Source organism: Leptinotarsa decemlineata, unplaced genomic scaffold (assembly GCF_025532065.1).
Source record: "Leptinotarsa decemlineata unplaced genomic scaffold, Ldec_3_MD MMD2_P_RNA_scaffold_2, whole genome shotgun sequence".
NCBI lineage: Eukaryota > Metazoa > Arthropoda > Insecta > Coleoptera > Chrysomelidae > Leptinotarsa > Leptinotarsa decemlineata.
In genome coordinates this window covers 23,709,607-23,734,214 of record NW_027412529.1, presented here as the reverse complement: position 1 = coordinate 23,734,214, position 24,608 = coordinate 23,709,607, and the positions used below count along the sequence as shown (strand labels likewise).

The following is a 24,608-nucleotide window of genomic DNA, read 5'->3' as shown; positions in this document are numbered from 1 at the left end:
AAATACGCTTTACGCAGCCGTAATATCCAATTATAGGAATTGAATTCAAGATGTAAAAACCTCCAAAACGTCAGGAAGAAATTCCAAAAATCGCGGCTTCAAATTCGAGAAATAGGGACAGCTAATCTTTTTAATTTTTTACAGATTCTTTCAGGGATTTCAAATCAATTTATATCATATTAGACAATGGAAGTCCGAACTAATGAAATGCGCGTATTTTGTTGATGACGCATGTGTATTCTTATATTGCCCCAACCGTAGTTGATGAGAAGCAGATTCTGAGGTGTCGAAACAGTTTTGTCTGTTTCATATCCAGTCGCCACGTATTTGAGTCATTAAAATGAACAATCTCGTTTAAAAAACATGGTCCATTATACGAATTATTATGTTTGCAAAATGCATTACATGTATGCGATTTGCTTAGTAACACAGTGGAAACCAGGTGATTATGAAATACGAGAAACATTTTCAAACGTTCATAGAAATTTGGATGAAATAGACCGCAAACCTATGCTAAATGTATAGAGGGTCATTTGATACCTTTCAAACATGTTTTCAAGTCCTAAATTATTTTTTCTCTATTTCTCTACCCATCAACTGACTTAGAACCTCAATAGATGACTTAAAAGAATGTTTCTTCAATTTTTGTTCATTTCATCTGTATATTTCCATGTAACCATCAATTTCAAAATTCTGATTAATAATTTCAAAATTGTGATAGGTAAGGTTAGGTCTAAAGTGAGTGGGTCTATTCGACCCTCCACCGCAACATTCAAGGGTTTATTGTGGCTCACACCTATTCACACTCTACCAAATAAACCCAGCTTCTTAACGAAGCCGATTAGTTTGTATGGTGGGTTGTCCTTCGGGTCAGATGGTAAGAGTAAGGCTCTGCCGAACTCTACAAACAGATGCGACACACACTGTCTTCCTACACTCCGAGTCTCTGCATATGATGATTCAAATAACAGTGACCTGTAAGAAGGCCTGTTAGACATCGTAGTTCATCCCTACTGTAGTCCAACAACTATTTGGTATCACGCTTCGAAGAGTGAATAAACGCCTTGGAGTGAGCCAATCCTGGATGATTCTGCTATAAGTCCAGAAATCTTCTTGCCATCCAGGTGTTCAATGGCAAAGCCTAAAGCGATGCCAATGACAGGTTCTGGTCCGCTGCTTGCAGCACCCTCCTTTGCAAGGGAGTAAGCAGCCTCATTGCCTTCCAGGCCAGTATGGTCAGGAATCCAGACCAGAGACAATCTGTTAAGTCTTCCTATCGTGGAGAGTCGTTTTGGCAATTTGCTACCAATTTAGACGTTCCTCGGTAGGAACCAAGAGCTTCCAACACCGCTTGACTGTCTGAGAATATTATTATTGACTTGTGTCTGAGGTTGGATCCTTCCAATCTCTTTGCACACAATTCAATAGCGTAAATTTCCGCTTGAAATACAGTCGCATAGGTTCCTAGGCAGGTAGATATCTCTTTCCTGGGTCTGCGACTATAAACACCTCCACCAGAACCGGATGGTGTTTTAGATCCATCTGTGAACCAACAACTATCTGCTCTCAATATTTCCTTCTCCCGGAGAATCCAGTCCTCTCCACTCGGGAACAGTACTTTATATAAGGGAGTTCGTAGTTAACAGTTGGATGCATAAAGTCAGAGGCCATTTCCAGAATGCTGTGACTTCCAGAGTCAATCAACAGTCTGTTGCACTGTGCATTAAATTGATTTGTGCAATTGACAATGTGCACAAGTCTGTATGTAGTCCATCTAACCTCTCTCTCCAGAAAAATGTGGTGAGGAGGTAGATCTAGAAGGATCTCCACGGCCGCTGACGGTGTGGTACTGATGGCACCACTGATAGCCAGACAAGCATGATTCTGTAAGCCAGAGAGCTTCGCCTGGACTGTTTTCTGTAAAGCCTTCGGCCAGCAGGCAATTGCACCATAAGTGATCATTGGTCTGACAATCATCACATAAATCCAATGGATTTGTTTGGGACCTAAACACCAAGTTTTACCACAAATCCTTCGACATGTCCATAGAGACAGTTGTAAAATAGTAAAGATACAACTGATACTACATTAATTTCCCCTTGAAACGTAAACAGACAAGAATTATAATTTTTCAAGTGATAAATATCAAAAATCAAATTTTTAGTTTAACAAACAACAGATGAAAATTCGATGGAAACATATTGGTAAACACTATACAGGATGTTTATTAAACATGCGGCAAAAAAATAAGGGACTATTCTATGGATATTTTGTCCCTTGATGATTTTTGATATGGCGCTTTGTTTCGAAGATACGGGGCGAAAAAGAATTTCGACAATTACAACTCTTATAATTTCAAAATTATTAACGTAGCCGAAATAAAAGTATAACTTACTACACTGGACCTACCAAGTAATAAAAAATCTAACAATTCAGTTGCCACCTATCAACAACTCCAGTGGAAGATTTGAGAAATCGTATAATTGCTGGGTGTAACGCAATCAGAAAAGATCCTGGTGTTTTTGAAAGAGTTCGGGATTCGATGAGGAGAAGATTGGATTCTTGTATCCGAGCGGGGTGTAGTCATTTTCAACAGTTCTTGTAGATTAAGAAACATTACATGTAATTTTTGGTAATAAATTGTTGTCGAAATTCTTTTTCGCTCCGTATCTTCGAAACAAAGCGTTCTATCAAAAATCATCAAAGGACAAAATATCCTTAGAATAGTCCAAGAAATAGCCCCTTAAAGTTTTACCGCATGTTTAATAAACACCCTATATGACAATGATTTCTAAATATGTCGAAAAGTCAAATATTCAAAACATATTTCAATGTTATGCACATAAGGAATCATTCTAAATCTCAATTCTTCACTCAACTATGAAAATTTTGCCACCCATGCCCCCTCTCGGGTTGAGTGCCCTGAGTTGAAATCTTCTCCACACGGTTAATGTGTGCAAAACATCCCATCTCGTCCATTCACCCCCGCTCCTCCGGAGCGGTTCTCAACTTACTGATGGGCATCTGACCTTTGGTCGATGTCAATCTTGCTGATCTATTGAAAATTTTGTTGGTACAGCTTGTCAAATGTAGGAAGATTGATATGATCCCGCCCACTAGAGGCGCCTTGGTTAGAAGACGGTGAAAATGATAAAGTGAGAATTCGTAAGTCCCTTGTTAGATTTGACAAGCTGTAACTAACTGTTGTCAGCGACTTCCTTTAAGTGGACTTTTTGAATTATTCCGGATTTTCTAAGAGCAAAAACTTCTCTGCGATCTTTGACTTATAAGAAAATGGTTTAAGAACTAGAAATATTATTTATCAAATTTTCAGCCAACTAAACTGAACAGTTTTTTTTCCCACAAATGTTGACGTGATTCTTTGAATTTACATAACCTTTTTTATGAACCGATTGAAGTAAATCAAACACTAAATGTTTGTGAAGTATACCGCAATACATTAGTGAGCAAAAACCAGCAAACAAACAAAAACTCTAAAAATCATTGTTTTGGGTTCTACTGGCTGCTAAAGAGCCCTGAGAATAGTTTTTCTCAATATCTCCTATTTACAGACAGCGATCTGTTACTTTTATTATATGTATTTATTATTCAATTAACTAATAGTTTAGTGATGGAATAATTTTTCTGAAAAAAGTTGGTTATGTAACAGAATCATTTTTTTAAAGAACAATTGTTTTCTTGTCGACGTTTCGAATTTAATTAAATTCTTCTTCAGGTCTCTGTAACGTTGAATTTTCATAAATATACCTTCCACAAAACTTATTACGATTATCCTCGTATCATTTTCACAAAAAAATAATGAGTTCTTAATTGAATTATTCACCGAAAAGTAGTTTTTCCGTGTTGATAATATTACTATTTTAAAAACCATCAGACATATTAGATACATATTTTTAAAAAATTAAAAACATTGCAACAACCAAATTTCCGAGACAACACCAACACAAAACGACATGAAACAAACGAATGACTTTATCTGTGATTTTGATAAGGTGGTGTCTGTTTTTTAATCAATGGCAGAAAGAAAAAGAATGAAAAAAGGGTAAACTATTCTTCCGGTATTTTACTTATCAAATTGAAATATGCAGTATTAAGGCATATATATATATATATATATATATATATATATATATATATATATATATATATATATATATATATATATATATATATTTATTTATATTTATTTATTTATATATTCGGGATACAAACAGAAAAAATCCACTACAGTATCCACATAATTAAATTAATATTAAATTAGAGTAATATCTATACTACACATGTACACAGTGTCTAAAGTAAGGGATGAATTAAAATCAAATACAATAACAATAAAAACTGAATAATAGTTATTGACGAAATATGTTAATTATAATTTATTAAAATAATCTTTCAATATTTTTTTGGCAGTAAGCAAAGAAGTATTAAAAATATCGAAGTAGTTTGCGAGTTAATTACCCCATTTAACGCATCGACATAGAGGAGAGTTCTGCGAACAGTTTGTTCTCTTGAAAGGTAAATTAAATAATTCATGTGCTCTGATTGTTCTATTTGGAACATTTAAGTAAATGATTGATAATAATGATGGACAATTTATTTTGTTTGTTATTATTTTTTGTAAAAATAAAATATCTGATATGTTACGCCTATGTTCCAACGATACTAACTGGAGGTCTCGTCTAATTCGCAAAGTATCACTGTTTTCAGTAATTCGAATACCTTGTTTGTAAGCAACGAATTTTAAAAATCGATTTTGAATACGTTCTAATCGATCCATGTATATATTATACTGTGGACTCCAGATGGTTGATGCAAACATTAACTTACTTAATACAAAAGCATTATAGAGATTGTGTATTGATTTTGTTTGATTGAAGAATTTACATTTTCTCTTGACATATCCCAGAGCTCTACTGCTCTTATTTATTACATAATCTATATGTTTATCGAAAATAAGTTTGGAGTCAAAAATAACTCCTAAATCTTTAAATGTATTAACTCGTGACAGCAAGATATTATTTATGTGATATGAATATGTAAGAATATTTTTGTTGCGGGTGAATGATATACAACTACATTTGGAAAAATTGAGATATAATTCGTTTTGTTTACAAAATTCAAATAAATTATTTATGTCACTCTGAATTCTCAAGCAATCTGACAATGATTTTATTTGAATATATATATATATATATATATATATATATATATATATATATATATATATATATATATATATATAGATAAATAGATTAGTACTTTTTGATCATTCCCATATTGATTTCAATTTAAGAGCCACCGGTATACAGCTGTTTCAGCCTATTGGGCATCGTCAGTACCGGCAGGCGGTCCTCGATTGAAGACAAAATGAGAAAAACCAAGAAAGTACTTGATGAAAATAGCTGCGTAAACGCAAGCGAAACATAAGTGGAACCACCTATTGGTGTGACACCCAACTCAACTTGCCAAGTTTTTATGTCAGTGTTGGTGGTTTGACCAATCAACCGACAACTGCGGTGGCAGAAATTTGGGAAGCTGACCTGAAATGTCATCGGAAAACGAATCCACATGTTTCTAGAAATGATATAAAATCGAGAAAGGTTAATGCAGTCAAGCTGCTGGAAAATAATTCCATGAAAATCAAAAGATAAATAGATTAGTACTTTTTGATCATTCCCATATTGATTTCAATTTAAGAGCCACCGGTATACAGCTGTTTCAGCCTATTGGGCATCGTCAGTACCGGGCAGGCGGTCCTCGATTGAAGACAAAATGAGAAAAACCAAGAAAGTACTTGATGAAAATAGCTGCGTAAACGCAAGCGAAACATAAGTGGAACCACCTATTGGTGTGACACCCAACTCAACTTGCCAAGTTTTCGCTTGCGTTTACGCAGCTATTTTCATCAAGTACTTTCTTGGTTTTTCTCATTTTGTCTTCAATCGAGGACCGCCTGCCCGGTACTGACGATGCCCAATAGGCTGAAACAGCTGTATACCGGTGGCTCTTAAATTGAAATCAATATGGGAATGATCAAAAAGTACTAATCTATTTATCTTTTGATTTTCATGGAATTATTTTCCAGCAGCTTGACTGCATTAACCTTTCTCGATTTTATATATATATATATATATATATATATATATATATATATATATATATATATATATATATATATATATACCTTATACACACCTTATACCTTATACACATATATATACACCTTATTGACTATTAGAGGGATCTTCTGAAAGTCAATTGTCTCAGGCACAGCAATAGCAAACTCACTGTCCCCCTTTATAGCTGGTTGATATGTTATTAAACAAATTTGAATTGAAAGCAAAAAATGAGTTAGATTACTTTCCACGGATGTGGATCCGATGTGTAGACGATGTATTTGCTTTTTTTGATATAAAGGGCTTTGATACAACTACATTTGGAAAAATTGAGATATAATTCGTTTTGTTTACAAAATTCAAATAAATTATTTATGTCACTCTGAATTCTCAAGCAATCTGACAATGATTTTATTTGAATATATATATATATATATATATATATATATATATATATATATATATATATATATATATATATATATATATATATATATGTCTTTTGGATAAATATAGATGAAAATCTAGAATAGCTGGATGATCAAAATAAAAAATGTGTCAATATTATTTTCCATGTTCAACGACAGATGTGTTCTTAGAGTCTCTCATGTGTTCTGAAACTCGTGTTTCAAGATACCGTCCGGTTTGACGAATTGTTTTCTTCCATTTCTAGAGTAAATTTGGAATAGAAACTATGAAAAGTGTCTAATATTTCATTTTGTTTATTTTTTTAAAACTCACTCTAAAAATGGAAGAAAACAATTCGTTAGCATTTATAGATACTAAAATAATAAAAGACGCAAACCGAATTTTAAAGGTAGACTAGTATCATAAACCAACTTTTTCGAGGAGATTTTTAAATTATTTTTAGAAACATAATTTTCAGAGTAAAATCAACATTATAAGGAATTTGAAATCAAGAGCAATTGCCATTTGCAATTTTGAATTCCATAACAAAAATCTCCAATTAATTGAAAATTACCTAGTAAAAAATAATTTTCCTAGAGCGCTTATTAGAAAAATAATTAAAGAAAGAAGTTTCTCCTCCCAAAATACACGAGAGAAAATCAAATATCACAAAATTCCATTTGTAGAAAATTTATATGATAACTTGGAATGCTACCCAGTACCGAACAAATTAAAGATGGAAAGCATTTTTTCTCGAAACAGAAACACTACAAGAAATACAGTCCAATATAGTGTACAAATTGAACTGTGGAAGCTGTCACAAATGCTATGTTGGTCAAACCGGACGGTATCTTAAAACACGAGTTTCAGAATACATTAGAGACTCTAAGAAACTGAATATAAAAACCCCATAGCTCTCGTGGAACATAAAAAAGAATATGGATACATTTTTGATTTTGATCATCCATCTATTCTAGATGTTCAACCATATTTATCCAAAAGACTTTTATATATATATATATATATATATATATATATATATATATATATATATATATATATATATATATATATATATATCCTCAAATGCGATAGTGTTAACATTAGAAGAGATGTCGATGCTTTAATACTGCATATTTCAATTTGATAAGTAAAATACCGGAAGAATAGTTTACCCTTTTTTCATTCTTTTTCTTTCTGCCGTTGATTAAAAAACAGTCACCACCTTATCAGAATCACAGATAAAGCCATTCCTATGTTCCATGTCGTTTTGTGTTGTCTCGGAAATTTGGTGGTTGCAATGTTTTTTATTTTTTGTTAATATGTATCTAATATTTCTGATGGTTTTTAAAATAGTAATATTATCCACACGAAAAAACTACTTTTCGGTGAATAATTTAATGAAGAACTCATTATTTCTTGTGAAATTGAAACGAAGTTTTTTGGAAGGTATATTTATGAAAATTCATTGTTGCAGAGCCCTGAAGAAGAATTTAATTGTATTCGAAACGTCGGAAAGAAAACAATTGTTCTTTTAAAAAAAATTGATCATGTTACCCAACCAACCTCTTTTCAGAAGTATTTATTATTTATAGCTAATTAAATTCGTGCCAATGAGTTTGAAAATTTATGTGAAATATGATTAAAAGTATGTTTTAGCAAACCATATATTATTATTATTTGTATTATTTTTGTTTGAATGAGTATCTATTAATATCCTTATCGGTTGTCATTGCATGAAAACTTTCCCACTCGCCACTACAACACACTCTTACCAATGAATTGTTCACTGAACCAAAAGTTCTTAATTGAGACTCTTTCTCTTTTTACCGAAACGTCATACATAATCCTTTCATAATTGATATTTGTGGCCGGATAATCGCTTTTACTTCCAAATCGATTAATATCTAATTTGACTTAGAAAATGAAAATTAATGCAGAAATATATTACTAAATGATCTCGTCGAAGGATTTTAGCAAGCACTTGGAACAAAGCGATTCATCTTTAAATCATAAAATAACAGAAAAATATAAGTGTTAATCAAAATTATGTTTATTCATTACAAAAACAAATTATGAAAATAAAATCTAACATAAACGGAGTACTCATTTGGATTTGACTCTATCATTTTTCCATGACTAAACGGTCTGGTATTTGTTGAATTACCTTCAGATAAGTAACTACTTTATTACATGAATAAACGGTCGGATATTAGAATTAATTTAATTTCATCCAGGTACGAACAAAAACAGAAACACGTGAAGTTTATCGACGAAGAATCATTATTTTACGATGCAAACCAGCTAGGACAACATCGAAGTCCTTTTCCACAAAAGACAGCGAAATACTTATTGAAAACTTATTCACACTAACTTATGCAGTCCGTAGCAACATGTATCTCTTAGAGGTTATTGTTCAAAGATGGTTTTCCTCATTATAAAATGGTTAATTTTTGTTGGCACTTCAGTTTTCAATGTTGTTTACATTTATTCACATTAAATTAAATATCTCAACAAAATAGGGACGACAGATTTCGATTCTTGTACGAGACCAAACGAAAGCGAATCGGTTAAAATACCAGGGTTTCTATGCATCTTTGTCAAAATCATGAAATCAGATGATTCAGAGTATTCCAACCAGATAGACACTTTAAATAAATTAAAAGGGTATATAAAAAAATTATTAATACAGTTTATTGTATGATTTTCACTATGAAGGGGTTTACAAAAACGGCAACACGTGATTTGCTATACAATCAAGACTCCAGTCCGAAGTATTAAGTCTTCACTAATGAAGTCGTTAATCAAACAATTATATTGAATTTCAAACGGTATTTTTATAAGTTCCTGGCCCTTAAAATTTGAATGAAACGAAATGGCACCGAAGATAAATAGATAGTTTATTTCAGTCACAGTGTTTACAAAAATAAAATTTTTAATTATTACACATAAATAACATTACAGTTAAAAACAAACTTTCATTAACTAAAAGCTACTTTGCATGATCTACTAATCACTGTATAGAGTTAATTTTTGAAACTGACTGCTTCCTTCTTTTCTTTGAAAGATTCTCATGCTTTTTTTGTATAATGATGGAGAAGTAGAAAGCCAAAACCTTTCATTCGTAAAAATTAATTTTGCTAAATTTCAATTCGAAAATATGGTCTTTTGACTGAGAAAATCGACCTGTTCGGAAGAGATCTAAACAGCTAATTACTCAGGAACGGCTATACTATATAATCCAATTTCCAACAATAAATTGACAACGCATATTCCAAGTTTATGAACAGTTAGTCAAGTGTGTTATGTTGGCAAATTTTATAAAGGTAGATGTGAACTCAAACCACAATAGAATACTACAACCAGTAGGCTCTTTTGCCACGTGATCCGCCCGAATTGCCGGGGACCTTCAACCGCTCTTAGGATGAGATACTCATCCAACCCTTCCACCTACTCTCCACCGAATGATCTTATATTTGTTCAGTCCAGAGTTGAAATCATCCATCCTGAATTGCAGTCTTCCATAAAAAAATATAAAGTAACATATGAAAACACTTGAGAAAGCTATTGTATAGCGAAACACGTGTTCCGGTTTTTATAAACTGTCCAGTGAAAATCTCACAATAAAGTGATACTTGAATTCAGTTATTTTTTTAACAAAGTCGCAGTTTTTGGTTCAAAATTTCCGTCTCTAATTTCTCTAATTTTAAAAACATTTGATAACTTAGAAGTCGTTGATGGCATAAAGCTGAGGTAGAATACCAGAAAAAGCTAACTGCTCTGCTGAAACACAGATCTTAGTCACTTCCATGAAGAAGACAGTTTTTTAACATTTGATGTACTTTGAACCGGATACAAAAGTGTGGAAACAAACTTCACAGTATTATAGCGTACATTTAGTTCAGCAAAAAATTTACTCAGAAATGGATACAAATCATATTGTGACAAATAAATGCAAATTTGAATTGTTTGACGAACAACTACATGTCAGATGGGAGAACCGGGTCCAGAATCTATGATGATGAGAATTTTAATGACGTAACAATTATGAAGGAAAAATGTTTTCCAGGGATTGCCCAAATGCATCGCTAATAAAAGTTTTGTATGCGGAAAACACAGTCACTGGAAAAAAATTCCATACAAGAAAATTCTTTTTTGGTGAATTGTAAACTATTCGGCAAGCTAGATCATTAAATGACAATAGTAATGAATGTTCCAAAAGTATCAATTGCTTGATCATCTTCAACTAGTATTTATATCTGAGAAAGAGGTAGTTTTTAGTTGATGAGAAGTGTACAAAAACCAAAAAGCAGCTAGTCAATTTCTGATATTAGAATCATAATTGGAATTTTATTCAAAATAATAAATGTTGTACCCCTAAAATACCCTAAATTGATTTATTTTTCATTAGTATATTCCAAAATTCATTATCTAATCAGTATGGGGAGCCTACAGTCAACTTGTATGAACCAAACAAAACGATTAGATTTGTCATTCTTCATGAGAATTCAAATTATGTACCTTCATTCATTTGGTCAAAAATAAGCTCGAACATTCAAATATGACTTTCAAAATAAATAGTGACCAACACAACAAGATATTCAAGCAATCTAAAATAAATGAAAATGAAAACAAATATTGAGCAAAATTCGATTTATTATAAAGGTATGTTTCTTGGGAAAAATAAATCATCATTATTATTATTATTAACTTTACAGAGCTGGTTTGATAATGATATAAAAATGGAATTCTATGATGAAAAGTGTATTTGTAAGAAAAAAGTCAGCGTGAAACAGATATATTTATTTCATATGAAGGTAAAGTCATCAGTCCGAACAAAAACAGAATTAAGTTCAGCTTATTGACTAAGACCAACTATTTTGCGATGCATGCAAGCTTTTTCACAAAAGACCTGTCAACTAAGTCACAGTGATTTGTGCAGTCCATAGCAAAATGAATGTTGGAGGCTATAGTTCAAAGATGATTTTCCTCATAAAATGGTGTATTTTTTGAAACAGAAAAGTGATGTAGACAAACTACAAATGTATTTGACGTTTATCAAAAATTATACATAGACGTCAAGATCAAGATCCATAGAATACCCCTGGTGTGATCACTTGGTGCCCTTCCCATGTAAAATATTTTGTCAAAAACTCGACCTATGGCAATCTTGAAAAAATAAGTAAGATATCCAAAAAAGTTCAACATTTCATTCACACGGTACAACTCAAGTGATGCAGCATGTCAAATTCACCTTTCAGTTTTTAATGTTGTTTACATTTTGATGAGGTGAGATTTTTTTCACATTATGGTCCATAAATTAACGATTCCAACAAAATACGCGCGATAGATTTTTTCAAGAACAAAACACAAGCACTATAGGAAAATCCTTGAGGCGCTGTTACAGCGGTGCCTGTACGAAAGTAGTGATTCACATTGGATTTGAATCGGTGGAGATTGAATCCATTTGGAAAAACGTTCTCAGGAAGTTTATTCCCCATAAACGCCGTTCTCCAAATGAAAGAGTTTTTAAACAGCGAAGTTCAAGTTCATCAGTTCGGACTTTCATTGTCTAATATAATATAAATTGAAATCCCTGAAAAAAATTTTAAAAATTAACCGGGAAATGACCGTTTGGCGGGAGTTGGTCGTTTGTCGCTTGATTAGAGGTTTCCATATGTTACGTATCTCTGTGTTAGCTTGACTAAATGCTGAATTTTCTCCTAAGCCAGTGTTCCTCTTTGTGGATGATTTCAGCTTGAGCCCACTTGATGTTATGTTGGTGAGTCCACACATGCTCTGCTATTCCGGATTTGCTGGTTTCTCCTCGCTGTGTGTGGTTCTTGTGCTCAGCAATGTGAACTTTCAATGGCCTCTTAGTTTCACAGATGTATGATTCTCCGCACTCGCAGTGTATCCGGTAAATGCAATTCTTGGAATCGTAGTCCGCGTTTGGTGGCCTGGTTTTTGTGAGGCTGCTACGGATAGTGTTCCCAAATCTGAAGCAGGTCCGGATATTATACTTGGACCCAATCCTTCTTATCCTTTCCGATAATCCTCTGATGTAGGGAAGTACAAGTACTGGTACAAGAAGACTAGTACAAGTACAAGTACAAGTACCAGTACAAGTACCAGTACAAGTACTGGTCTTCTAGTCTTGATGATTCCTGTCTGAGTCGATTGATGGTGGTTGGATTTCTGGTTCAGATACTGTCCTGTGTGAATGGGTTTTCGATATACAGAAGAAAGGCAATTCGTTGTGGACTTCATTCTCCATTGCGAAAGTAATGGAAGGTATTACGTTGTTGATGTGCTTCAGCTAATTTTTTTATTTTTTTATAGATTCTTTCAGAGATTTCAAACCAATTTATATCATATTAGACAATGAAAGTCCGAGCTAATGAAATGCACCACGAAACATTGTCAATCCTCAATAAGATATTCAACCTTCTGCTGCCGGTGAAGATGTGTTATCCGCAGCCGACCTCCTGGAATCCAAATGTAATGAGACAAGTGTGCTGTCGTCAGTAAAGCAATATATTGGATTCTTGGTTTTTTCCAATAGGTCGTTGATATACAATAAAAAAAGGTTGGAGACAATATGCATCCCTGGGGAACACCAGCGTTGATGGTGAACGTATTCAAGAGATATCCATCGACGGCCACTTGCAGGGAACGTTCTTTCAGGAGCTGAAGAGCCATACACAAAAATGATCCGATAAGCCACAGCATCGAAGTTTGGCCAGCAAACCCTCATGCCACACACGATCAAAGACTTTAGAAATATCATTATCTTCTCCATGTTTTTCTATTGCGTTATTCCAAATATGGGTGACATACGATAGAAGGTCGCCTGTTGATCTTTGTTTCCGAAAGCCATATTGATGATCGCTCAAGATCCTAAAGCTTTCCAAATATTTGAGGATATGGTGGCTTGAGGAGTTCTCCATGATTTTTGATATCACGATAGCAAATCGACTTGGTCTATAGTTATTTGGAAGATTTCGATTATTGCACCATCGTATCAATATGTGTACAAAGTTGGGTCAAACTCATTACCGTGTCAACAGTTTTTGGCAAAACAAAATGGAATCGGTTAAAACACCAGAGTTTCTTTGCATCTTTGTAAAAATCATGAAATTTGATGATTGTTCAGAGTATCCCAACCAGAAACCATTTTTGAGAATATGCACCCAGCATCAATCCTAATCAGAACGGTAGCACTAAATGAAACATACGAACAATTGGGTGCGTTTTGTTCGCTCCAACCTCATTTCAGATCTGTCATTGCCTTCTCTGCTCGATCAAAATACTCCTAATAGAAACAGCGTATAACTCGCATTGAGCTAAGATTAGTGAGAACAAAATGCATCTATTGTATACAACATAGACGACTACATATATTTATTATTATCTAAAGTAGTGAACACTGTCGTCTACATTATAAACAGAGCGAGTACCAGTTCAGTTAAAGGAAAAAAGTACTATGAGCTATTGTCAGATAAGCAGATATAGAAAATCTGAAAGTTAATATTCATATTACAACTGAAAAACGACGAAAATGGGACCCAAAACGCAATACGGGTATTTTTGTTGGATATTCTATTTTGAAGATGCGAAGAGTTACAAAATGTGGTATCCCGTTGACAGAAAAATGGAATACAGTCAATACGTTTGTGCCTATTTGTGAACATTTCTACCTATTTGTGAATATTGTTGATAGGTAAATACGTAAAATTTCATTTTAATAAACGCCACGTGTTATAACACCGTCTTCAGCAGTGAAAAGTTGAGTGAAAATTTTATTTAGTATGTGTATGCTAAGTGAATGGATCTGGACCTACCGTCAAAGCGAATATCCTACAATCTATAATAGCTTTACCGGCCACTCAAAAGCTTTCCCACTCATGCAATTATTAATGTTAGTGTTTGATGAATGTTGGTGTTCAGATCAATTTGTTGACAGAGCAATTCAAGTTCACTTTCAACTATTTTCGTGAAACTTGCTCTCGATTTGACGAATAGTTAATGGTGGGACCGAGATTGACAAAGTCGTTTATTATTACAGATCCGATATACCTTTTGCAGAAAGGCTGGCTGTAACTCTAAGGTTGATATAGTGAATCATTTTTTCCGTTATTTTTTTAAATTTGCCTGCAAACCGTATTCATTCAACTTGTGTTTGTTGTTTATCGTGAACGAAATAATATAATATAAATTGATTTGATAACCCTGAAAAAAATTTAAAAAAATTAAAAATTAACCGAAAATAACAATTTTATTAAATAAAAAACTGGAATTACAAAGAAATAACATACAAGCAACAACCAAACAAATAAAATTGAAATATTAATAAAAGCTGAAAATTTTAAAAAATTAAAAATTTCATTAACCAAAAATGATAAAATAAAAATTAAAAGATTTCAAACCAAGTTATGTCACGACGTTTCGATTGTTAGTATCCACAATCGTCTTCGGGTGATAACTGGACTTATTCCTCTCTCTGTCTCTCTGTATCGTTCCAATTTTAGTATAGACTTATTCCTCCGAGATCTGACTATTTATAGGTCATTCGAGTGCTTTCACCAATCCTCTCTTCCCTCTTCAATGGTTTTGTCGGGAGATGACCGTTTGGCGGGAGTTGGTCGTTTTTCGCTTGATTAGAGGTTTCCATATGTTACGTATCTCTACGCTAGCTTGAGTAAATGCGTTGTTGGACAACATATACGCGGCTTCTTTGAATTTTCTCCTAAACCAGGGTTCCTCTTTGTGGATGATTTCAGCTTGAGCCCACTCGATGTTATGTTGATGAGTCCAAACATGCTCTGTTTGGTTGTTGCTTGTATGTTATTTCTTTGTAATTTCAGTTTATTGTTTAATGAAATTGTTATTTTTTTTTTTTTTCAGGGTTATCAAATCAATTTATATTATATTAGACAATGGAAGTCCGAACTGATGAAATACACCACGAAACATTGTCAACCACCTTCAAACAAACGTTTGAGTTGTAATTTTTCATTATCGAAAGAAAATGATAGCAGACAAACCATGCCGCAACAAAATTTGCCAATATTTGGATAAGCATGAAAAAGAGTAGTTATATACAGGCGGTTCTGGAATACCTCCACCACTGGTCTCAACTGGCCTCCTATGATTTGAAAGCCAACATCATTGATCTGGAACCCATTTTTGAATCTCCGTCTGTGACTTAATCTCAAAGGTCGACACCGTCGCCCTTAAACCACTTTTTGACCCTCCGCCTACGGATATACTCGCATATATCCCTATTCAGAGCCGAACATTACGACCTCTACTTACGAACTTTTTCCTCCGCTTCTGGGCAGTCACCCTTTCGCCTTTGCCTTGACATTTTTCAAGTTCGTTCGACATTCCGCTACGTTTTTCTACCACGTTGTGGCACTCGTTACATCCTCTAATGTCTGATATTGAGGTAACATCAAAATTGACTGGTCTTTGGCGCAATTATCCCTGTGAAACTTCCGTTCCTGAAGTATGTAGCAACTGACTTTGATATCACTCTTACGGCCTCTCTGCCTCCTCCCATCACACCTCGCTATGTTCGTGATTGCACTCAACGATAACGATTCCATCTTCCTTGACATTCCAGTCGCCGGGCCTCTCTGACCTGTTCCTCTCCCACCCAGTGCTGCCGCATGGTCAATTCAAAAAGTACCGAAATTTACAAGAAAATAGTACCCAAAATGTACTGCGCAAGACTAGGCATGGCACATGCGCATAAGTCATTTCAGACCAAATGCCAGTAATGCCAAACGTGTAATAATGTTATCCATTTGAATTCGGAAAATATATGGAGTAAAAAAATTGCTGGAAACTAAGAAATGTTCCTTAAGAGAAAGGTCATAATCAGAACATTTGATAAAAAGGTGTCTTTTTCCTTCTTCAAATTGCTCTTTCACGATTGCAAATGTGTTTTGTTTTAATTAGGTTTCTGTCACAATAGAATGAACAATACTAAAGACGTTCTCAAGTAGCTAGATTCGAGAATTTATTTTTACCTGTCCATATTCCTATTTATTTTGACAAAACAATAAAACCAATTTCTCAAGGTGAGGTGTGAGGTTAGAAGTTGAAACTGCTGTTCTGCTGACTGACTGACAGATGACAGAACCACAGTTCACAGGCACAATACAGAACACAGGATTAAATAATGCAGAGTTATGATGATAGCTCACAATTTTGACACAAGTACGGTATTTGCTGATCTGGAACTTGAAACACGGAATTGCATTGTTGCCACACATATTGTTGTTATTTTTTACTGTACTCGATGGGAGTCAACGTGAAAATGTAAAAAATTGGGATTATAGTAAATAGTACCGAATAGTCTACATATTGATCCGGGTAGTATCTTCGTATCAAAATCATGGAATAGTACCGAATGCGGTACAATAGTACCTTAACGGCAGCACTGCTCCCACCTCACCCAGCCCTCGCCATAAGATTCTACCACCTGAACGACACACACTGCTGATGCATCCGCAAGACATGTTGGAACACAATGAACAAGGATAACTGAATAATAATTCGTGAAGAAGTGACAGTGGCCAACTATCTACTTTTTGTTCTGCAACAACTAGATTCAACAAAAACTACCAGTGCAGAAAAAACTAACAGTGTCGTCCATTTTAAAACGTTTACTACTAATTAAATGAATTTAACAAATCTAGAAGACCTGCGACAGAATTGTTCGGGAATGCCGATTTCTGACTGCCGACATCTTCATTAATGTAAGGAACGCTTTCTAAACTAGACTGTATTATTGTATGGAACTAGATGGAGGTAATTTTGAACACTTTATCCGTTTATTGTGTTGCCATTGATATTACTTTTGTTGATTTCCTCAATAAACCTGATATCGTTGAATTCCTCATGATCATCCCTAACCGATTTTATAATAATATACAGGATGTCTCATATGAAAATTGAAAGTTGATATCAAAAATTGCCGTTTAGTGAGCATATTCAATGTTTCTAATTTCAGAAATATTGCTAAAGAAATAAAGGATAAAAATGGAGTGTACCACGGTATAGGGGCTGATACATGAAAAAATCATTAAAGTCAAAAAAAGGGCATATTGATAAGGTTACAAGTAACAACACTATAAACATGTACAAAAAAACTTTCAGCAAGATTTATTGAAGATAATATTGCTGAGACGTACTTTTCAACGTCCTGATCGAATGTCTCGATGGGCACAACGGAAAATAATGGACAGTCTTCGAGAAAAACGACTCAAAGTCGGCAGAATAGCGTGTAAGAAAATGAAAACTCACAAATGAGCAATGTTTCATTATTCTCATTTTTTCAATCATCCTATCATAGTGTAACAACACTATGTTTATAGTGTTGTTACAAGTAACAACACTATAAACATGTACAAAAAAACTTTCAGTAAGATTTATTGAAGATAATATTGCTGAGACGTACTTTTCAACGTCCTGATCGAATGTCTCGATAGGCACAACGGAAAATAATGGACAGTCTTCGAGAAAAACGACTCAAAGTCGGCAGAATAGCGTGTAAGAAAATGAAAACTCACAAATGAGCAATGTTTCATTATTCTCATTTTTTCAATCATCCTATCATTCCTTCACGAAATAATGTATTTGACAATAATCCTACATTAATTTTTATTCATCATATAACTGAACCAACCATTCCATAATCGCATTCCTATATTGTCACATAGTTTTATCTACTTTATCCGCTATTGAACTAATATTTTAACCAGTATCGTGTTTTTTGATCAAGTTACCAGTTGTCTATTAGTTGTCATGATGACATATCATTAGTAACGTCTGTACTCATGTAATGTATACACGGTAAATAAAAGATTTTTCTAACGTTTGCCTGTTCATTTGATATATCATACCTCTGATGGATTTTATTCAAAATCCAAGACATTGTTTCATATGCAACAATATTTTACATATACAACGAATAGCAAAATTAGATGAGGTGAATACTGAGGAAAAACGGGAGATTGCTATTCAACAAAGGGAAGAATCAGGACTACCAGATATTCCCATTGACAACTTCACAAGACTGTGCCTGAATTGTAATGGGACAGTAATGGAAGAGATAACTGCTTTGGAAGACGACTGGACGTTTCTCAAGCTGAATATTTTGAAACAAACTTTGAGCGAATCGTGCGTGGTATGTAACGCTAGGCTCAATCTTAATCGGTTAACTCTGAAGTGCCGAGTCAATGTTTTTATTTTGAAAAACATTTATATCAGAGATAATGCCTAGGTCTTGCATACATCACTTGGTTGGAACGGTTTTTTCCTGAGACAAATTCTTCCTGGGATGCAGTTCAATTTTCGATCACGTAGAATGAAAAAAAAGAATATGGTGGATTTCTTGCTAGAACTTAGGAATGTAGAGAACATGCCACAATGGGTTTACCAGGATGAAGAGAGTTTCACAGATAAAGAGAGTTTCACAGATAAAGAGAGTTTCACAGATAAAGAGAGTTTCACAGATGAAGAATTCAAATCGATGATTCCAATGAATAAGGATCAGTTCAGCAATATCTCTACCTACTGCGATTCAGTACCAGTAGAAGATGGAGACAGATATATTTATAAAAAGATCTCCTGGCTTTTTTGTGCAAACTTAAACAGGGGCTCTCCGACGACTTTTTGAAAGTCATTTTCAAAAATCCTTCACGGCAATGCACAAGTATGGCAATTTCAAATGTGAGAAGATCACTTGCACAAAGATTCATCACAGAAAATATTGGTTTCGCTTCAATCACTCGGGAACAATACATTCAATGCCATATTAATCAGTCCACAAATAAATTATATAATCCAAATACTGAACAGCGTAAAGACATTACGTACATAGATAGGACATATTGTGAAGTGGAGAAAAGCAAGAATTTCAAAGTACTCCCTTAGTCTTACTGCAGACACAAAAAATACCATTTATTGAAGCCAACATTAATTGTTGCGCCCAACGGTTATATTTTGTCAATTCAACGACCTTACTTCTCCGACCCCAGAAACAACGACGCGTCAACTTTGCGAAATGATTTTCAGCGAGACACTAATGGAATAAGAAACTGGTTTGTTGAGGATGACATTTTTGTTGTCGATTGTGGTTATAGAGACGCCATTTATCTTCTGGAAGAATTAGGTATTATACATCAAATGCCCTACAGTGTACAGAATTGACAACAACCTACTACTGAAGAGGCTAATGCTTGTCGCCTCGTGACCAAAACCCGGTGGATAATTGAAGCGCGTAATGGACACATGAAATCAATCTTTAAGTTTTTTTCGACCACAATATCAACCCATCACCTTTATCATTTGAGGGAGTTTCTTCTTATTGGTGGAGCAATTATTAACAAATACCACCCAGTGATTGAAATGAAAGGAGATGCAGAATTAGTCCAACTGATTCTGGAAAGATTTCGCCAGATGAATAGGATACAGAACATAATAGAGGAAGAAAATCTCAAGAGGAGACGGAGAAGATGGATACCACTGGACCATCATCAGTTTCATTTTGATACCTCACTTCGTAGTAAGGCTTTTTAAAAATTCGGAAATGAGCTGTGACAGCAAATAATGACAGAAGACACAAAACCGCAGGATATTGTAGTACAATGGAATCTTCTACAAAAAAAATATGAATCTTTGCGAGACAGAAATATTTTCGATTCTGTTTTAGATGCGAATGACTTGGAAGAAGAACTAGGAGCAGAGATGGATTTATGTGATACATATGCGAAAAGATTCAAGGTATGGAAATATGAATATGAACAATTCAAAAATGCAGTCAGTGTTGTCGGAAAAGAAGGAACTTCAGCATAGAATATCTAGTGGGGAGTCCGGAATAACAGGTAGGTATGAGAAAATTTGAATTACCTACCAAAGAATTTAAGAAATTCAATGGGGATATAAGAGATTGGCTCTAAACAAATCAAGATGACGTTTACACATATCAACCAGAAGGATTTCAAACCAGTGATTTTTCTTTAGTCTTTAAGTTTCTCAAAAGCATGTGTGATTGGAAACAAAGTAAAAATGTTAAAAACTCTCTTTCCAAATTATCGAGAAAGGATATATACAGAGTGAGCTGGTGAAAATTAAACAAGGCAAATTTCTCCAAAATCTTCTCGGACCCATCGATTTTCTCTTCATGAGGGATCAACCAATACCTCATTTGTAAAGTTATCGATTTCTCTTTTCAATGCTTCCCATTTTTTGAAATTTGATGCAGTTTCCCAGATAAATTATTGAAAAATCTAGCAATAAACGAGAGTATATATAGTGTCTTTTCTCTTTTCATACTACTTTTTCAGTGGGCAAAAGGCCAGATTTTAATTAAAAAATTACCTTACCTATTAAATATTTGGGTGATTACAACATACACAAATAAAAGCTGAAATAGTTTTTCGAAAATATTCTTCAACTATGTGTTAACTAGACATATAGTGATAATTTTAGGCTTATTTTAGGCGCCTATGTCCCCTCATCACCGACTTTCGATATGTTATTTATTTCAATCAGTGGGTTCTACTAGCTCCACCATTAAGCTGGCAGAACCCAATGGAAATCCTTTACTTTTTGGAAATTTTCCATAATATTAGGCTCATTTTAGGCACCTTCATTACGCTATTGAACAACTATTTGCTCCTGGATTATAATAATGATAATGTTTATTCACCATATTGATCACATGTATATAACAGAGATTGGGCAGGCATCACAGAAGCAACATTTTCGAAAAAATGTTTTTTGTGCGTGATATTGCCAAATTCTAAACTATGACTAAACTAAAAAAATATGTATGTAAAAGTATTCTATACAATGAATAGATATAAACTGTTAACTATAAATCAGCATATTGAATTGAATTTTTGGGTGCCTAACAAGGCACATGTGGTGGAAGCGGAAATAATTTTTCGAAAATATTCTTCAACTATGGATGAAACAGAAATGTATTTAGAATTCTGGGCTCATTTTAGGCTCCTTCTGGAAACCTCCTCAGTATAATCTTGATGTTAATGAGTATTTAAATGAAAGGATTCCTGGTAGATGGATCGGCCGTAGAAGATCAGTGGAGTGCCCCACAAGGTTACCCGATTTGAATCCGTTAGAAGTTTTGCCGCGTCCTTAAAAGATGACAATCTGTAAAACGCAACCAGCATCTCTAGGTTTTTTGTGTCAACTGATTATTGATAACTGGCGCAACATTACGCCTGAAACGTTTTAATGGCCAAATTTTGAACACACGTTAAAGTAAAAATTTAGTAAGTAAGACAGTGTGCAAATTTTGAATTTTATTATCTTTTGAGGTGAAAAATTCAATAAAAGCCAACTAGTCCCTACTTTATCTCATGAAGACGCCCAACTTGGTTGATGAAACGCATGTCGAGAAGATTGTTGCAGTTCTGATGTTTAGGAACAGTACTTGTTTACGATTTATTATATGCCACAAATTCCACCTTTCAACTTTCCTAATGTTAATTTGTTATTAATTTCAAAACGTCTTTTTTCAATGCCTGCTGCATCAGAATCCAAAAAGTAGAAATTGTTTTTGGATTGAAAGGTTTTGACTTTTTACTTCTTCATTTTTATATAGAGAAATATGGGAATCTTCCAAAGATTAATCTCGTATAATATACACCTTTCAATTTATACAAACGAGAAATTGACTACTTTTCAAATAAGGTATCACTTGATCTCCGATCAAAAAGTTTTCCCATCGAAATAAAAATCGACGGGTCCGAGCTTAAGAGAAATTGACCTTGTTTCGTTTTCACTGACCCACCCTGTATATTGATATTTAAATAGTCAAGGGACTGATTTTATCGAATTTGAGATCATTGACATGGTATTGGAGAAATTTGCATCACAATTCAAAATAAGCACCGGAAATGGAATTGAAATACACCGAAACGGAAAACTATACAAAATTTAGAAAAGCCACAGAGATGTTTATGAAGGGTTCTGGAAAAATGTAACATGCTCAATTGTAATCCCAATGCAACACCGGCAGATAAAAATGTAGTTTTAGAAATGAGAGAACACTCAGTAAGGAAAGAGTGATGGAATCTATACCATATAGAGAATCAGTAGGATCTAATGTTTTTTCAATCGTGACCCCAGACATTATGTATGCAGGAAGCAAAGTGAGTACACTCTTGTCAAAGCTAAATAAAATACACTGGGTTGGTATGAAACGAATATTTAGATATTTTAGATATTTGAAAGAGAGTCAGGATATTGGTATTGAATGTGGAACAGAAAAAATGTATTCGAAACTATTTTCTGATGCGGATTTTGCCAAGAATACTGATAGTCGAAAATCTAACTGGTTCTTAAAGAACTTGAAATTTTTTTTATCGACCTTTTTTTTGGGTAATGATTACCTTCCACAATCTGGAAAAATATAAAAATTATAAAGGAATAACTGCATATTTATTCGAATTTTTATCCATTTCTGAAGACGGAGGCAGATTTTGGCCTCCGAAACGTAAAAGATAAGTATAATTTCTTAATATTTTTTTTGATAGGCAAAATTGTGAAATACGACAAGTTACTGATAAATAGAAGATTTTTCTTTGTGAAAAATACTTTGATTTTTACGCAGTAACTTATCGGGGTAAACTAAAAAGTTTGCCCTTCTACACTTGTATAAAGTTCTCCATTATAATTTTTATATTTTTTCAGATTGTGGAAGGTAACCATTACCCAAAAAAAAGGTCGATAAAAAACTGATTTTTTCCTCCACAAAAAATGACTTTCGTTGAATAAAAACTTGAAATTGTAATTGAAGAATAGATAGCATTGTTCGCCGATAATCAAGGAGCTATCGGTTTGGTTGAAAATCAAGAACTTAACATATAAATCAAGGGATCAAGTGGAGAATAAATTGCTGACAAAGGAACAACTAGCAGACACGTTTACCAAGCCACTCTCTTGTTCTTGTAAAAGTAGAACACTGAATTATACAAAAAATACTTTTCTATGTTCAGTTTGTATTCCAAAGATTTATTATACAATTGAATCAGGTATCATTCACAGGATTGCTACACAATATAGTAAATGAAAGAGGTAAAATTTGACTTACATAGAACACTGTCACCCTCAAAAGTATTTTTCTTCGGTATAATTCACTGTTTATATGAAAGTAGCTGTTTCAAGAGGACTTTTCCTACAGTTTGTGTCTGAAAGCTACTTCTTTGCATGATCTACACATCTTTGTATAAAGTTAATTTGAATGTTTATCTCGGTTTTGTTCGATAAATGTAGCAGCAGCACATTGGACATTTTTGTGTATTTCTCCCATGAAAAATAATAATTAATTTCTCTCCTTCCGCTAAGGGCATAAACCATTTTTGTTCAAATGAAACATTTCAATTTCATACTGTATCAACAACAATAGCAATCAAATAATTGATCAGATAGTGATCAATTGTTATGCATACAAATTCAATTGAAATAGGAATAAAAACAAAATGTTAAAGACAGTTTTTGCTGAAGGTAGATTCATATACTAGTCCTAAATCGTGAGGCAGAAGTTTCAAGTCGTTAGAACTTATACTTATGATGCACTGTTTGGAACCTTTGGTGTAGTAATGAATATTACTGGAGTTTTTTTCCCAACACCAAATCGTTATTTTTAACACCTTGACACGTGTTTCGATCACCAAGTGATCGAAACACGTGTAGAGGTGTTAAAGATAACGATTTTGGGATGTTGGGAAAAAACTCCAGTAATATTCGTTAGAACTTATATTTTCCGTTTATTATAACAAAAACTTACCACTCATGCAAGAACATTGCTATTGAAAATCAATGATCCAACTGCTACTGACTTATTACTCATGACTTGCGATTTATGAACTGAGACTGGTACATGAATTCATGTTGAAACAACGCCGTTATCTGTATATAAACTCTCCCTATTATATAAAGGTATCATTTTTGAAAGTATCTAGACTTAGTATCAGTTCAGTATTATTGAAAAATGTGGGGAAGAAAGGGGACAATATTTTT

The 24,608-nt window shown here is 33.8% G+C and overlaps 1 protein-coding gene across 2 annotated transcripts in view; it reads right to left on the bottom strand.

The window, feature by feature from the left end:
- Nucleotides 1-24,608, bottom strand: part of LOC111507440 (coronin-2B) — a 67,435-nt gene that overhangs the window by 42,245 nt on the left and 582 nt on the right. The window lies entirely within an intron of this gene.